The sequence below is a fragment of the Loxodonta africana genome, chromosome 6, assembly GCF_030014295.1.
Source record: "Loxodonta africana isolate mLoxAfr1 chromosome 6, mLoxAfr1.hap2, whole genome shotgun sequence".
Lineage (NCBI taxonomy): Eukaryota > Metazoa > Chordata > Mammalia > Proboscidea > Elephantidae > Loxodonta > Loxodonta africana.
This window is the reverse complement of record NC_087347.1, coordinates 95,194,577-95,212,984: the sequence shown is the minus strand read 5'-3', so window position 1 is coordinate 95,212,984 and position 18,408 is coordinate 95,194,577. Positions and strand designations below refer to the sequence as shown.

At 40.5% G+C, this 18,408-nt stretch overlaps 1 protein-coding gene across 6 annotated transcripts in view; it reads left to right on the top strand.

Moving 5' to 3' along the window:
* Nucleotides 1–18,408, top strand: part of FMNL2 (formin like 2) — a 349,026-nt gene that overhangs the window by 80,801 nt on the left and 249,817 nt on the right. The window lies entirely within an intron of this gene.

Below are 18,408 nucleotides of genomic sequence, written 5' to 3'. Positions count from 1 at the left end.
GCCACCAGCGTTTCCCCATATATGTAATATATACATTAAATGTTTTTTTGAAATTAGCACAAAATTCATGCCAGTCTTGAATTGATTCTAATTTTACCTTTTTCCTAGGTTAATTCATTACAACCTGTATTAGTAAGCAACATGCTTTTTTAATAAGTGAAATTCATATGGGACAGGGGAGAGAAGGAAAGATTTTTTAATTCTAGTCTGATATGTATTAATTCTTTGATTAGGTGGTCAGGCATTCAGGGTGGTGCAAGCTATTTGTGATTGTTGCTAACTTAAGGGTTTGTGGTTCGAACCCACCTAGCGGCGCCATAAAGATTACTGCCAAGAAAACCCTATGGAGCAGTTCTGTGTAACACACAGGATCGCTGTGAGATCGGAATTGACTTGACGGCAAGCAGGTATCAAGAAACAGCAATTTTATACCAGCTGTTTTTTTTTTTTTTGTTTCTGATAGATTCATTATTGGCAGATATCAAAAGAATTAAAGGTTGTTTCGTAGAAAACTTTAAATCTGCCCTTTTCCTTCCGTCATTCTTTCTTCCACGTCCATGTCCTCTATCATTCTTCCTTTCTCTTCCTAGTTTCTGTAGCATCTCTACTCTAGCTCAAGTACTGATGTGTTTCTGTCCTTCTTTCCTTTCTTCGTACTCCTTTCTGTGCAGAAGGCAAGACAGCCCTTGATGGGGATCAGGCATAATCTTCATGGTGTTTCTTGACCAGAAGTGAGGAGTACCTCTGAATCTGTAAAACAGAACAAAACAAAACAAAACAAAAAAAGACAAAGAAGTTTCCTGAATACAACGAAAAGCTTTGAAGGCCAGAGTAGCAGGGACGGAGGTCTAGGGACCATGGTTTCAGGGGACATCTTGGTCAATTGGCATAACGAAATATATTAAGAAAACAGTCTGCATTCCACTTTGGTGAGAGGCATCTGGGGTCTTAAAACACTAGCAAGCGGCCATCTCAAAAATCAAAAACCCAGTGGCGCCGAGTCTATTCTGACTCATAGTGACCCTATAGGACAGAGTAGAACTGCCCCATAGAGTTTCCAAGGAGTGCCTGGTGGATTCGAACTGCTGACCTTTTGGTTAGCAGCCGTAGCACTTAACCACTATGCCACCAGGGTTTCCTGACCAGTACATAAAGTTATAAAAAATACTTCTTTAGCTGGCAGTTCTACTAAAGAAGAAAAAAATTCATCCTTAAGAAGTAGAAAAATTTATCTCTTAAAATGATTAGGCAGTTAAACTGAAATGGGAACTAATTTCCATATCTTTTCTTAACCCAGATAATCAAGTGTTCTATTGCGGTTAGGTTGAACCACATAAACTTGCCATTGTTGTAGGACAAAGACGGTTGTGTAGCTGTACTTTCATATGGTTCAACCCAGTGACCGTGATAAGGACAACTGAGACCCAGGAAGGTTAATAAGTCATCAACCTCCCATTCTGTCCTTGAACCCAAAGGGCAGATAACTGAGACAAAGCTGTTTCATTTGATTCTGCTGCTTTTTGTGTGTCTTCTTTCTTTGCCCTTCTCCTTTCTCCCCACCTTCCTCTCTTTATCTTGAAGAGTTAAGAGATCTAAAGGAATAAAGGATATCTTTGTAGGAGAGGCTGCCACCATGTCAAGGTGACTGATACTTTGGAGGGAGTGTAGGTAGGCAGCAACAGAAACACACTACCTATCAACACTGGGAAAATAATTACACCCAGATTTTAAGACAAGGATACAGTAGAGCCAGCCTCTGTGGAAATGAGTATATTTATCCACTGGCCATTTTGTTTGCTTGTTTAAGCTACATGGTATTGTCCTTGGAGCAGGGGTTGTGCTATTTTTCATTGCATTCCTGACATGCTTAAAAAAAAAGCTGCTACAATCTACTGTAGTTGGTTGATGCCAGGAAAGTTTTGCTGCACCTAACAGTAGCCTTTCTCCATGAAACACTCCATTGATACTTTTAGAACTCATTACTGCTAACCAAACAGTAGTGGTTTTATTACTGCACTAATGGAGCCTGGTACTTGGAGGCTGGGGCATGGGGGAAGGGGAAGGACAAGGAATGTGGCTGGAAAGATGAATCCCTTTCCATGATCTTCCCCCAGAAAATTTGTCAGGCAGTTTTAAGTGAAACAATGTGATAATCTAGACACAATGCAGGGATGTAATATGCATATGCAAGGATGCACTAAGTGAATTATTCCTAGCAGGGAGGAACAAGGGCTTTCTCAGTGAAGAATCAGCAAGACAGCAGAGTTTTCTATGGCGTTTCCAATCAAGTGATTTGCTTTCCTAACAGTGCATGAAGGCGAACAAATGAGTTGTGAAAGCTGTGGATGCTGAGGGACCCAGGACTATGATAGAGTTGGCAGGCCCCTCATTGCCGGCAACAGGACAGACCCAGGTGACAGCTTATGTCCCCTTCCTGTTATTTGTAATGTAGCTGTGTCTTTCCCTTCTCATCCCTTTGTCTTTCTTCAGTTTTTTGTTTTTTATCTATTTTAATTGGAGTAATTTACTCATTTACCTTTAATGTGATTTGTGACGAATTTGAGTCTGTATACCATCTTACAGTTTGCTTTGTGTTTTTTTCTCCTGGTCTTCTTTTGGATTAAGCAAAACTTTATTATTCCATTTTTCCTGCCTATTGTTAAATAAATTCTTTTAGTCAACTTTCAGTCATTTCTCCAGAGATTACAGGGTTCTTCCTTGTTTCATTATAACCCACTGACTGCCGTTGAGTCAATTCCAACACATAGCAACCCTGTAGGACAGTAGAACTGCCCCATCAGGTGTGGGTTCGATCCACTGACCTTCTGGCTAGCAGCTGAGTGCTTTTTTTTTTTTTTTTTAACCATTACGCCATCAGGGCTCTCTGATTCATTATAGTCTAATACAAACTTAACTTCTACCTCTTTTTTTTTGTACACTGCTTTCATTTGGAAAATCTCACGATTCTTAATGGGGCTCACTGGCAGAGGGAATGATTTTATCCTTACTTCCTACTTTAATCCTTCCCACACAAGCTCTTATTTGCTGAGCTTGCTTGTAACACGTGTCAAAGTTGCTGTCCAGTGTCACTTATCCCTCCCCTCCAGCGCAAGTCAGAAGTGGACGTCTTCACAGCTGAATTGTTGGCTTCCTAAAACAAGTATGGAGCGTTCTTCCTTGTCTTCCAGTGAGGCTTTAAGCCCTTCCATAGCAGGGCCGTCCTGTCCCTTGTGGCATGGTCCTGGCACACAGTACCCTTTCAGTGGATACTTGAGAGAACATGCTCACTTGAACCAGATACTAGGGCCCATGTCTGAATTAGGGTACACATCTGAATTTACTCATTTTAAAACTTTGCGGGTTTTACCAGTCCTTTCTGATTGTTTCTGTTGAGTGAAGATTGTTTCCTTCCTTCATTTTCTCGGTCTAATATTACTTACAGTTTATATACAATCACATTAACTGTCAGCCATGTTTATGTATGTATCTGCACACACACTGATTACTACTTGTAAGGCCATTATAAAAACGTGGAAGTGATAGAGTCCCCAGGTATCCATGAACTGTCGTTTTTCAGGGATTGTGAGGAATATGCACGGAGATATTGTCTGGAAAGATCCTTGAACTCTTCTTGGACTTGAGCTTTGTGTGCCTGAAACATATAAAATTCTAGTACAAAATAGTTTACTAACCACACTTCAGTTATGCCGTGGGTCACTAATACTTATGTTGTTTTAGGCTGTGATGGGGAAAGCCTACAGCACAGGTGTGACCTTGTCCCTTGGCGATGGCTTTGTGTCAGTTCTTCTACGTTACTGGTATTTTTAATAACATCAGAGATTTATCAGGTTGATGGGTACACCTAGTTCTCAGTGATGGAGGGATATTTGGATAATGAAAGTTCTTTGCTTGGAGATAGCATGGTCTGTCCAGAAGCATCTTGGGTTTGTCAAGACCCAAGTTCACCTTTCAGCTTTGCCACTTTTGCATACCTGTGGGTGAACTTAAGGAGCCCTGGTGGCACAGTGGTTAAAGCAGTCAACAGCTAACTGAAAAGTCAGTGGTTCTGAACCATGAGTGGCTCGATGGGAGAAAGATTTGGCAGCCTGCTTCTGTAGAGATTTACAGCCTTCAAACCCAATGGGGTCGCTATGAACTGTAATCAGCTTGAGGGCAGTGGGTTGCATAAACTTACATCACCTCTTTCAGCTGTTACCTGTGAAGTGGGATAATAATACTCAGTTTATCTGCAGGGGTCAAGTTAAATATTGGCTCCTAAGAGTGTCTTGAAAACCGAGTCACTGTACCAATGTGATTTGTACATTGTTTTCTCCCACTAGGGATTTTGCATTTGGACACCTTAGAGTATAGGCATCCCTTAGATAGAGCTTGCTAACATTTAGTTACTTTTGAGGCGGGTGGTGGAACATTGAAACCATTAACTAATACTCAGTTTGAGAAAATCTTTTTTTCTCTCAGCTATGCTGTACTTGCTGTCTCTTCCAGTATAATGAGTCTGTACCAAAGGAGCCAGATGCCATGGTATGTAGCAGAAGTCAGAGGGGAGATTGTGCCACCTTTAAGCATAGTGAACTTTCAGAGAAGAGCTTTCTCAAAATAAATTACCAAGAAATTGTTTCCTTAAACAAAGGAACCCGGTTGGAGTTGCCCTGTATCTTGATGTGAAAAGACTCTCCAGAAAAATATTTTACTGCAGCTTTTTCTGCCAAAGTGAATGTGGTCACCAGTGGCAACAGTAGCCTCAATCTTTATCCAGACAAAGTGCAAGACCTGGATTCAGATGCTTGCCTTCCTAAGGCTGCCAACTAGTCTGAAGTTCAGAGTATATGAGATGGGTGTTCAGTGTGTGTCTCACTGGGTAGTGGAAAAACCCCATTTATTGAAGCGTGTGGCAAGCACGAATGAGGCGGATTCTTCGGGATTAGAAAACCACTTCTTGAGAAACTGGTGAGTGAAGGGACAGCTTTATAAACATCCTGCTCAGTGCCCAGAGGCACTATTGAAATTGCTTCTTAGGTAACCATAAGAAGAGTCAGAGCTCGGTGGGGGATAGAAGGACACCTCCCAGGACAGAGTAGGTTACTCGATGTCCTTACTACATTTCTGGAATTGACTTTGAGGGGTGACGTTTTCTTCTTTTTTTCAAAGCAAGACTAGTAGATAGTGTGACTGATATCTTGTCTTCAACTTTCATGAAAAATGAGCGCATTTTCTAATTTCTATAAGAAAGTGCACCAGAGTTTAGCCCCCCGCTGTGGAGGGATGGCTAGATGTTTGGCAAAGCTTCCATGAAGTCTGTTTTTCTAACAGTTGAAATGAAAGACCAAAGCAAGAATTGAATCTACTGGGTGCAGACTTCTTTCCATTGGTCAGCTGCAGCCTTTCTAAATGCATCACAGTTGGGAGTCCGGAAACTGGAGTTGCCCGTGCTGACTTCTAGCCAGGCCAGACCCAGTGGCATTTCTGTGATGTGGAGGAGACTTTGCATGAGATTAGGTTTTAGTTGCTATATTTAAATTTTTCAACTATATTGGAATAAGTTTTAATTTCCCAGGTGTTACGGCCAAGACATCAAAATGTGGGTCAAGTAGACTAATGTGATTAAAAAGCGACGACAACATAACAAACTCTAAAATCTACCAGTTGCATCTCACGTAATTAATTAGAGCAGCCTCTAGTTAATAAACCGTGTGACTGTTTCATGGGTGGAAAACAGCACCGGTGTTGCCCAGATCAGCAGTAGGCTTCCAAGGAGATTTGAAATACTGAGATTTAACTTGGGCTGGCAGACCTGGGTAGTCAAGCCTTAATGATTCAGGTGTAGGTTATACTTCAGGTGTAGGTTATACTGTTGGGTGTCTGCAGTGAATTATAATTCTGTGTTGACTTCCACACTGCTGTTTGTCATCCTAATCTGATGAGTGAACTCAGTTGCCTAAGCAAACATGTAATGTACATGAATCTGACACATAGAAGGTTCCTTAAACCCAGTAGAAAATACATGAGTTTATCTGTGACTCTGATGACTCATGTTACTCTTCTACTCCTTCAGGGTCAGTGATCGAGCGGTGACTGTTTGAGGTTTGTGCTGAACTTGTACTTGAAGTCCTCAGATAGGAAACATCAGGATTCTGGCTTAACCAGAAGAGTTTGGGATTCTTTGAATGACACTGACGTGCACCGGAAGTTGCTTAGCTTTTTTGTCGGCTAAGTCTGCTGACTGGTAAGACTGTTGTAGCAGGGAAACCAGCCTTGGTGTTGGTGAGTGTGGTGTGCTGATGGGGGGCGAGCAGGTGATAGGTAGTAGTCGAAGGCAGTGCAGATTTAAGATGTGGATATACAGAGGTGTTCTCATGATCTGTGCACATGTGCCCTGAAATAACCAGGGCCCTGAGCATAGAACTGAGAGGCTAGTTTTCAAGGCAAAAGATGAGAAGGAAGAAAACAGGCCAGCACATAATGTTTCTCCTTTGCTCTGCTCCCATCTGCATTTCATATCTGCCGCTCTGACGTATAACCTCACCTTCCATGTGTTTTGTTGAGTTACTGCTAAAATCCCACTGAACCTGAACTGTTATTTTGACCTGCTCAGTCTGTTTCTTTGTGCCTCAGTGAGTATGTTAGTAAGTGCATTGACTTCTAAAATCATAGCAGCTCTTGTGGAACAGTTGGAACCCAGAGAGGTCACCCACTGTTCCATTGCATTCTGCATGGTGATTGCCTTCTCCTCTTCATTTATGTGCATAGATTTAGAAATAATATATATATGTTCAAATGGAATGTACATGTCATTTTGCATCCATGATCAGTTAATATTTTGTTTTCTTCTTTGTGGTTTTAAAATACCTGTTTTTAATTGCATCTTTCTGGGATCCATCTCGAAGTTACCAGTTATCTGAAGAATTAAATTTGAACCAAGAACACAAATGTGAGCTTCACTACAGAACGAGAAAAGGGACAGAGTAAAAGAGTGTAGGCACTCCTGAGAACACCTCAGAATGACACATTAGGGCTTTCTGTGTTTAGTACTCAGCCTCTAAGGACCTTTGTTAATGAACATTTATACTGGATGCTGCAGAATATGCGAGAGAGCTTTGGTTGTAAGAATCGAGTTATGAAGGGTTTTTAAACATGTTTCTGGGGAGACCCTGGGTGATGCAAATAGTTAATGCACTTGGCTGCTAACTGAAATGTTAGAGTTCAAGTCCACCCAGAGGCTCCGTAGAAGAAAAGGCTGGGTGATACACTTCTGAAAAATCAGCCTCTGTAAAGACTCTGTGGAACGCACTTCTACTGTGATAAACATGGGGTCACCATGAGTCAGAGTCATTGCAATGGCCTTGGGTTTTTCTCATGAGACGCTAAGAGATTAGACCAAGTCTAAAGCTAGACAGGAGTCCGTGGGTGGAACAAATGGTCAATGCACTCTTAACCAAAAGATTAGAGGTTCAAGTTCACCAAGAGGTGGCTTGGTAGACAGACATGGTGATCAACTTCTTAAAAAAAAAAAAAAAGAAAAAACTGCCACTAACAGTCCTGTGGAGCACAGTTCTACTCTGATATGCATGGAGTTGCCATGAGTCAGGGACCACTTGGTGGCAACTGGTTAATGCTAGACATTAGAGAGTAAAATCATCCAATTCATCATCTTTTCCCCAAGGCTGAAAGGCTTTTAAGTAGTTTGGAAAAACTTTGAAGGGGTAGGGAAAGCTTGAGAATAATTAAAAAACTTGTTTCCTGCAGGCCAATCTGTTAAAAGCCTAGTTTTACCAAAAGGCTAAGGCAGTGATTAAGCAAAGACTTGAAAAAGAAACTTAAAATACCCCATTAGGAGCGATTACAGGGTATCGTCACTAAACACCAGAGTACTTAAAAGAATATAAAAAAAGGGAAGGAAAAATGAAGGCATTGTGAAAAGACTAATTTGGTCACCAAAAATTATAGAAATTTTCAGAATAATACAAGAATGCTTGTAAGCAAAATGGAACTCTTTGTAGAACTGAGTTAAAAAATGTTTAGTATGGTGCCTCATTTGTAAACATGATTACTAAGAATAAAGCGGAATACTACTTAAAATGCTAGTGGGAAAAAACCCACAGCCCTTTTATACTTACACTTTTTAACCCAAAGCTTTTGGGAAGAAACATCCATTTCTGAGTATTATGTGAAGGAAGCAGCTCTTAATGAGGTCTGCCCTGGAGAATAGATCTGTCCTACAAGGCAGAGGTGATAGGGACTGTATTTAGCACTGAGGCCTTGGGCATCAATGACAAGTTCATCTGTGTTTTAGTAGGGAGAGCTGATCAACTACATCTGATTCCAAAAATTGATACAGTTATCTCTGCACTTCTGAGTCATCCTGGTTGATTATGTGGAGATTTGCAGACAAAAGCAAAGGCGAGAATGAATTGAATGGCCCCGGGGTACTTGATCCATGTCTGTGGAATTAAACTGCACAGTGGACTTACAGGTCATGACTTCCATGATGACTGTACCTTTGTAGAGAGACTTAGAAACACACTAATGGAAAGAACTTGATCAGGTTCCACTGTGAATCTCAGTTTTAGAAGCAGTGTGAGCACAGGACTAGGAATAGGAAGACCTGGGTCCCAACTCAGGTTTGCCTGATACTGGCCTGAGAAGTCTAGTGTTGGTTGTTAATCTTTCTGTAAGCCTTGCTGGGCAGTGTCATATACATCACGTATGCGGGAGCATTTTGGAAGTGCTGTGATACTGCAGCATTGTCATGCAAACCAAAAACCAAACCCATTGCGCTTGAGTCAATTCCAACCCTATAGGACAGAGTAGAACTGCCCATAGAGTTTCCAAGGAGCGCCTGGTGGATTTAAACTGCCAACCTTTTGGTTGGCAGCCATAGCACTTAACCGCTATGCCACCAGGGTTTGGTTATTAGTAGGTCAAATAGTAAAATTAAGTGAAAGAGTGACTGCCTCCCCCTTCAACAACATTATTTCCTTTTTTGGCATTCAGTGGGCGTAATGTCTTCGGCTCTGAAGAAGTTAGAAATGAATGAATGACTTAGGGGTTTGAAAAATAAGTGATTGGCTTATTAGGAACCTGACGGTGGTTTACCTTTTCCTAGACCCAATAATGTGTGAGGTACTTTAACCAACCACAATAACCACCATCAATTCTCGTCCTGTTTCTGTGACAGTGTTTGAGTTGTAGGTACAACATAAGCCTCATGATTCTGGACAATTCATAATGTGCACTCAGGTTGGGAAAACACATCAATGCTAGTGCATCTGAGAAAACTGAGGTGTGATCGTGAAATAATCAGTGCTCATGAACACGGCCTGCAGAGGCAGACTGTGGGGGTGGCTCTTTACCAGGTGAAATCTTTGAGTATGGCCGAGTGTGGACAGTTGGTAGATACTGAGACTCTTAAACTTCTCCTCAAATGGCTTTCTTCAAATACTTCTCAAAGGGCACTGAATTCTCCTGGAAACTCCTAGAAATGTGAAGTGTTTTAGTTCCTTTGTCAGTGTGTCTTTCTGTTACTGAACCTCAGTCCTGTTGGTACGTTTTGTGTTAAGTAGAGTGGAGTACAGAGAGATACTACCAAGGACTGATGTTACACAGTGTGAGTGTAGATAAAGTTTGGTTGCCTTGTTATTTTCCACGGTGTCCACATTATTTGTATCCATTGTATTATATTTGTACATAATGATAAAGTAATTGCAATTACTGTATTTGAGTGCCTACCATGTGTCAAACACCAGTCTAGTCCAGGTGCTTTATAATTTATTGTCTCCAGTCTTGGAAACATCTACAAGGTAAGTGGTTTTATTGATGAGGAAACTGACTCGGGTAGGTCAAAATAAACCGCTCTAGGCCATGGAACTAAGTGTAGCCTGGATTTGAAATCATCTCTGTAAATCTCTGAAGGCCTGGGCTCTTTAGGCCATACTGTGCTGCCTCACATGTTTAGGGGAATAGGCTTAAATTCAGGGAAAGTACATTCCTGTTGAGACATGTTTTCTTAGTTAGAAAGTGCTTAAATTGTTTCGTGGTTGGGTGAAACATTCTTTCCAGAAGCTTAAAAGCTTCTTAGGGATTCTCCTCGTTCCCATCTTTTGGCAATTATTTAAGCCATGGATACCCTTTATGAAGAGCTCATATGTGTCCCTGTTGCCCTGTGAGCATCACTGTCATGCTGTTTCCTGGGAAGAGGCACCAGGAGTAGAGTTCTGCTTTCTGGATTCGGACCCCAACTCAGTTTAGAGTTTTGATTTCCATTATTATGACTAAATGGTTGATTTACTTAGGTTGCTATGTGGTTGCCTCAGTTCTTTTTTTATGGAGGTACTTTTTTCGTAAACCTACCTCTTGCATATTATAGACATTTTTACAAAAACTTTTTTTAGCTTTTTTAAATTGTACTTTAGATGAAGGTTTACAGAGCAAATTCGTTTCTTGTTAAATAATTAATACACGTATTGTTTTGTGACATTGATTGCCAACCCCATGACGTGTCAGGACTCCCCTTCTTGACACTGGGTTCCCCATTATCAGCTTTCTTGTCTCTTCCTGCATTCTTGCCCTTGCTCCTGGGCTGATGTGCCTCTTTAGTCTCATTTTGTTTTATGGGCTTGTCTGATCTTTGGCTAAAGGGTGAACCTCAGGAGTGACTTCAGTACTGAGCTTTAAAAGGGTATCTGGGGCCATACTCTCGAGGTTTCTCCAGTCTCTCTCAGGCCAGTAAGTCTGGCCTTTTTTTGTGAGTTAGAATATTGTTCTACATTTATCTCCAGCTCTTAAATAGACCTTTGGACTACTCTTTCCCTTGGGTCATTGGGTTTCTTCATTCTCACTTGTTCCAGATAGGGCGGGACCAGTGGAATATCTTAGATGGCTGCTGACAGGCTTTTAAGACCATAGATGCTACTCACCAAAGTAGGATGTAGAACATTTTCTTTATGAACTATGTTAGGCCAATTGAGCTAGATGTCCCCTGAGACCATGGTCCTTGGCCCTCAGCCCGGTAGTTCAGTCCCTTAGGGAGTTTGGATGTGTCTTTGAAGCTTCTGTGACTTTTCCTTGGTCAAGATGTGCTGACTTCCCCCAGTGTTATGTACTGTCTTACCCCTCACCAAAGTTACCCCTTAACTATTGTCTATTTGATGTTTTTCTCTCCCCTTCCTTGTAACCATCAAAGATTTTTTCTTTGTGTATATAAACCTTTTTATGACTTTTTATAATAGTGGTCTCATAAAGTATTTGTCCTTTCATGATTGACTTGTTTCACTCAGTATAACGTCCTCCAGATTCATCCATGTTGTGAGATGTTTCTCAGATTCATCATTGTTCTTTGTTGTTGTGTAATATTCCGTTGTGGTATATGTACTGTAGTTTGTTTATCCATTCATCTGTTGATGGGCACTTAGGTTGTTTTCATCTTTTTGCTATTATGAATAGTGCTGCAGTGATCATAGTTGTACATATGTCTATTCGTGTGACAGGTCTTATTTCTCTAGGATATGCTCTTAGGTGTGGATTGTTGGATCGTATGGTATTTTCTATTTCTAGCTTTTTAAGGAAGCAGCATATCATTTTGCAAAATGATTGTACCGTTTTGCATTCCTACCAGCAGTGTATGCAGGTACTTGAGGTATAATTTATATGCCATAAAGTTCATTCATTTTAAATGTCGATTTGAATAATTTTTAGTAAATTTATAGTGTGTCACCATCACCACAATCTAATTTTAGAACATTTTCATTGTTTCAGAAAGAAACTTTGTGCCAGTGGTGTCAATTTTAATTTTTTGTTTTATGGTACCCTCCTCTGATTTGCTATTAGGGTCTCCAGCTGGCTATGAAGAGGAAGGAACCATTTAAAATTTTTATGTTCAATTTTATCAAACATTTAATATAGCATCCATCATATACCAGACACTGTTCTAAGTGCTTTCTGAAGTTTAACTCACTTAATGATTCCTCCTAACACCCTTTAAGTCAGATATTCTTATTCCTTTTTTACAGGTGAGAAAACAAAAATACAGAAAAGTTATAAAACTTGACACCAAGGTCAGATCAGTAGTAATGGTGGAGCTAGGATCCAAAACATGTTATTCTACACAGTCTAAAGCACTGATGAGACCACGAAGATTGGGGGAAGTAGTAGTTAACCAGATGGATGGAAGCCCTTCAGTCAGGCCCTGGACTGAGTTGCCTTGATGTAAGGTATTAAATAAGGTCTGGTGAGCCCATCCAGGTTGTCTGCATAGCACTTGTCTGTCATCTAGGATTTATCTCTGTTTACCCTTTGATGTCATTGGAAGCAAAAAAATTTTTTTTTCTTGGGTAAAATTAGTTTTGTTTTATATATTTGATACCAAAGAGAGTGTTGCACTAGAGGCCCTTCACCTGAGAGGGGTGTATGTTGACAGGGTTTGTGTTCTGGTCAAAAAGATCTTGGTTGAGGGTCTAACAATGAGAAACCTGGTATGGAATGATCTATGGGAGGAACTGGGCCCCGTCATTGTTCTGTGTTGTGTTCCAATCCCGGGCCCCATTTTCTTTTCTTGCAAATGGTTTTATTGTTGCTGCTGGGGTCTCCCCTTTAAGTTTGCCTGCTTTGACGCCTGGGACTACTTTTCTGTTTAAGAAAATGGGTTTCGAAATCTTGCAGGGTGCTAGGACTCTGGGGAGGCAAATCCATGGGGATGACATTGCTATTGAGATACCCCAGAAATGGGATATCAGGAAGATGGCAAGCATGATAGCAGTTCCTTCTTGACTTCAAAGGGAAAACTGTTAATGCTAATTTTGCTTAGCATTCTGCTGCCCTTAGGGCACAAAAAAGTTGTAGAAGTTTTGGGTAGTACATACAGTGAAATGTAGGGGCTGGGGGGCTCTGAATCTATCATGCTGAGTGTGTAGGTTCACATTTATATTTAGTAAATATTACTGCATTCTGTCAGGAGGAAAATTTGACTCTTAACACTTAATTTGTAATGTGTTTGGGATTCAGTAATTCATTTATTAACTCATTTTAATACACTGGCTTTTTTTTTTGAGCCTACCATCTCTTCAGTTTGCCATGTTACAGCCCACGTCTTGCTTCTTGCAAGTTGAGGCACTCTTAACCTATTAATAGATCATAAGGAGATATCCAAGAGGGAATTGGAAAGTGAGTACATGGAATACAGGGTAATGTGTCAGAGCTGTTCAAATATATTAAAAATTGGAAAACTCCTAGCTTAAAATTCTACTGCTTGAAAAACTTAAAAAATGAAATATTATTGGACATAGGGATCTGTGTTGATTGAGACTCAAATGAGAGAGTATGTCTTAACTAAATTATATTAATCAGTTTTATAAATTGAACAACAGCAATAGCATTTGCTGGGTGCTGAGAATACATGACATATAATCAAGAGTTCCTGATCTTCTAATGAATGTATAGTCCAGCTTCTGTCTTAATCATCATCTTTCTTTCAAGTGCTGGAACTAGACATCAAGCTTGGATACATTTTACTTGAACCAAAACCCAAACCAAACCCACTGCCTTTGAGTCGATTCCGACTCATAGCGACCCTATAGGACAGAGTAGAACTGCCTGATAGAGTTTCCAAGGAGCACCTGGCAGATTCGAACTGCCGACCTCTTAGTTAGCAGCCATAGCACTTAACCACTACACCACCACGGCTTCCATTTTACTTGAAGAGCTTAAGAAACACTGGTGATGGCATGACTTAGTGGAGAGGTATTGCCTCGTTTCTGCAGCATCTGTGTCCTAAGATCCTAAGACCCTATGGCACTGACTCAGTTGCATCATGGTTTTGGAGTCTGGTTTCCTTTAAATTGTCAACCTCTCTGAGCCTTCCTCATTGAAAAAAATGGGGAATGATTGGTCCTGTGATCACCGTGTAGCTCTCTGTGGGCTCATTTGTATCCGAACCACATTTTAGTCAGATGTTTGCATCAAGTCCTGGGTGTTAAGTCTTGGCTGACCCATGGAACAGCACAGCTGAGTGTTGGGAACCAGAAGAGGGAGGATTCAGGAGCATGAAAGGCACCTCTTTTCAACGGATGATGGGAATGGAGGTTGGGACAGTATCTTGAGTGACTCAGGGCTGAGGCTCCGGGCTTTGACCTTTCAGTTTGCACATGAATGAAATAGTTTTTTGTTTTTGTGACTCGTTTATTTAGGGAAATTCTTTGGCAAGTAGAATGGGTCAGGTGCCTAGTTTGAGAAACTTTCTTGGCACTTGCTCCTCAACGCATACGCAGTTCCACTACTGTCCAAAGCCAATGTCCAGGATTTTTAACTCCCACGCCTTCATCAGGTCTTTGAGCAACCTTGGGCATGCTGTTTCATCCAGAGAGCTATAATGTTCTTACTTGTACAGTGGGACTAACTACGTCCTGAATTCCTGTGTGGTTTAAATTAGATGGTACTAAAGTACCTGGTATAGCTTCTGGCACTTCGAGGTTATATATGTTTCCTCTTGTCACATTCCCACCCTAGACTATTCCAGTTCTCATGAACCTATTTCTTGATTCTTACTGACCTTTTTCTCTGTGACTCATTTTGTCACATAGTCTCATATTGCCTGCCCATAACTTAACTGCTTCATATATATGTATATAAATATTTACATTTTTAAAATATCTTCTCAAATTTGAGGAGGTCAGGAACCTTGCCATTCCTTTCTGTCTTTCCCAGTGTCTGGCTTAACAGCCTGTGTCAGGCACCAATGTGGAATGTTGATCAAATGACAACGTTGGCATGAAAGCTCTGACTTTTAAGGTTACTTCACTTTTAACCTTTCAGATGTCATCCCCACGCCCCCCCTCCCCCCAGGTTGTAAATTGCAAGAGATTTTTGGAACTGAAAGGAACTTTAGCAAACTTTCATACATAAAACGTGTTCATTCACAGATGTAGGCTTTGAAGCTTAGAGTGATGAAATCAGTTTTCCAAAATCCTGCAAAGAGTTAAATAAGCAGTTAGATATTGAGTTAATTTTCTGATCCATCTTCATCCTGAAAATCCAGTAGGGAGCCTTATTACAAAGCGAAGGACACAGGCCTGTGAGATCTACTTTGTAGATGAGAATGCCATATATTCCTTCAGTAATGGGATTGGAGACAGTTACTTGGTCAAGTAACTCTGCCAAATAGTCTTAGACTTTTCCTCCATTCTGTGCTAGTGGTGATTAATGCCAGGTCGAACTTAAGAATTCTCAGCGTATGCAAAGGAGATGTTGGTAAAATCTCTGTAAATGACAGGTATGGAAAAGTTTTATTACATAATGCTTTTTTGACAGTTCTGCTCCTCTTAAATTTATTGGCATAATTTCCAAACAAATCAAAAATAAAAATGAATGATTAGGAGTCATTCTAATATTTATGCTAGTTATGTACCTTTTATAATTGAAATAACAAAATTAGTATATCTTAATATGTCTTAGGAAACCCTGCTGCTAACCAAAAGTTGGGCAGTTCAAATCCACCAGGCACTCCTTGGAAACCCTACAGGGCAGTTCTAGTCTGTCCTATAGGGTCACTATGAGTCAGAATCAACTCAACGGCAATGGTCTTTTTTTCTTTTTAATATGTCTCAATCAAATAGAGTTTAATGGTTATTGTTTATATCAGGTGTTTTATTGTGCAATGTAACCTCGATAAGATCCTGGAGTTCTTGATCAGTCGTGTTTGTAACATTGGGAAGAGATGTGAACCCACTTTAGGTTCAAGTAAGGCAAGGTAATGCTTTTTATCATTTTATATATGTTTCCAATCAATTTTTTTGGCAGTTTCCAAATGACCTGCCCCTCCTCCTCCCGTCTCTCTGGTATGAGTGCTCCAAGAACCAAGCTGTTAATAACTTTGACTAGAATACACATAAAGGTTGTAAGTCTCCTTTTAGTGGATTCTGCTGTTAGCAGATTCTCTGACCTCACAGATGGCAACATATCCTCTATTAGCTTTTGGTTATTCATTTTGGAAGATTTATGGCAGGGTCCCATCATTTCTGGAACAATGAAGGTGTGTTTTCATCTACCTCATTGCAGTTATGCAAAAATATTTTAAGTGTTATGGTATCTGAGCAAATGGGGATGGGAGACAGGGAGGGAGGGAGTGAGGATGAGAAGCTCAGGGTCCTTTAGGCTGTAATAGGCTTTGGAGCTGTGAATCAAGGATTATTTATTTTTGTAGTTATCTGTGGGCTGAAATGCCTTCCAGTTTAGGTTTAGGGATAACTGTCTAGCAGGCTACTTTGTTGTGTATTCAGAAGTCCCTTTTAAGAGCTGGTAGAAACTTAGACAAGCAGCCAGTAGAAACAGATATAAAGCAGCAGCTATCTAAGTTGCGATTGCCATAGTGGTTAGTATCTCCTGTCACTTGTTTAAGTTCATCTTCTATTTGCGTTTAGCTCCAGAGGCAGAAGCCATGTTTTAGTGCACTCTTAAGTGCCGAAGTTTATGTGTGGAATTCTCGAAAATGCATCCCTCAGCTGGTCAGTAATGGGATAAATATATACTCAGCCTCGATGTTAAAGGCTTTCTTTCTTTATTTTAAGTATTTCATTGTGTTTTAGGTGAAAGTTTACACAGCAGATTAGATTCCCACTCAACAATTCATACACAAATTGTTCCGTGACATTGGTTACAGTTCCCGCAATGCATCAGCACTCTGACCATTTCCACCCCATTTGCCCCATTTCTGTCTGTCCAGTTTCGCTGCTCCTCCTTGACTTCTCATCTTTGTTTTGGGTAAATGTTGACCATTTGGGCCCGTATAGGTGATTATTTAAAGAAACACATTCCTCACGTTATTACTGTTTATAGGCCAATCTATTTGATAGGTGATCTCTGAGAGTGGCTTCAGTTCCAGAATAAAAAGGTATTTTAGGACAGTAGTCTTGGAGGTTCTTCTAGTCTGTTAGTCCAGTAAGTCTGGTCTTTTTTATGAATTTGAGTTTTCTACATTTTTCTCCCATTCTAACTGGGACCTTCTATTGTATTCCCTGGTCAGAATGGTTGGTAGTGGTAGCCAGGCACCATCTAGTTCTTCTGGTCTCAGACTAGAAGAGGCTGTGGTTCCTGTGGGCCATTAGCCCTGTTGGCTAGTTTCTTCCTTGAGCCTTTGATCTCCTTTGCTTCATAGGGGAAGAGACCAGTGGTTCTGTCTTAGGTGGCGGCTTGCAAGCTTTTAAGACTCCACATGCTACTCACCAAATTAAGATGTAGAACATTTCTTTATGAACTAAGTTATGCCCGTTAAGCTAGCTGTCCCAGGGGACTATGGTCCTGAACCTTCAAACGCAGTAAATCAATCCAGTAAGGTGTTAATTGTTTTCTCTGACCATCAGTGAAGACACAGTGGTTCTGATTTAATTCGTCTGTGGTGGGGCCCAGGTATTGGTCATTTTTAAAGCTCTCTAGATGATTCTGGTGGGCAGCTGAGGTGGAGATGCATTTTTCATAGAGAACACAGACCTGGAAAGCAGTGATACAGCTTACATATTCTTAATGCTCACTAGTTTTAGAAGAACTGTTTATAGCCTGTTCCTACTGTTAACTTTAATTACTGTAAGGAAATATTCACTTAAAGGCCAGGTTGATCACCTGTTGACATTAGATGATTGCCTCTAAAAAACAAAGTATTTGTAAGAAAGGTAAATTTTAAGCACAACTGATCAATTTGAGGAAGTAAATAAAACATAAAACACCTTAATTTTTAAATTTTATTTTGTTGTTGTCGGGAATATACCCAACAGAACATACACCAGTTCAGCAGTTTCTACATGTAGAACTTAGTGACATTGATTATATTCTTTGAGTTGTGCAACCATTCTCCCCCTCCTTTTCCAAGCTCCTCCTTCATTAACATAAACTCACTGCCCCAGAAGCTTGCTATCTTAATCTTTCCAGTTGCTGTTATCAGTTTGATCCCATATAGATAGATATGAAAACAGCTCAGTGCTGAAGGCAGACATTCTTTACTGGTTAAGGTAAACTATTGTTTGATTTTGAGAAGAGTTCCAGAGACATTTTTGGTTTAAGATTTAAGGATTATCTCAGCACAGTAGTTTCGGGGGTTCATTTAGCCTCCATGGCTCCAGAAAATCTGGATTCCATGAGAAATTGAAATTCTGTTTTGCATTTTCCCCTTCTGGTGAGGATTCTTTTATAGAGTCTTTTGTTGAAACATTCAGAAATGGTAGTTGGGCACCATCCAGTTTTGCTGATCTCATGGCTAAGGAGGCAGTTGTTAATGGAGGCAATTAGCCACACGTTCCTATTTCTGACGAGTCTTCTTCCTCTTCCTCTGTTGCTCCAGGCAAACAGAAACCAATTGTTGTACCTTGGATGGCTGCTTGCAAGCTTTTAACATACCAGGCGTTATGCAAC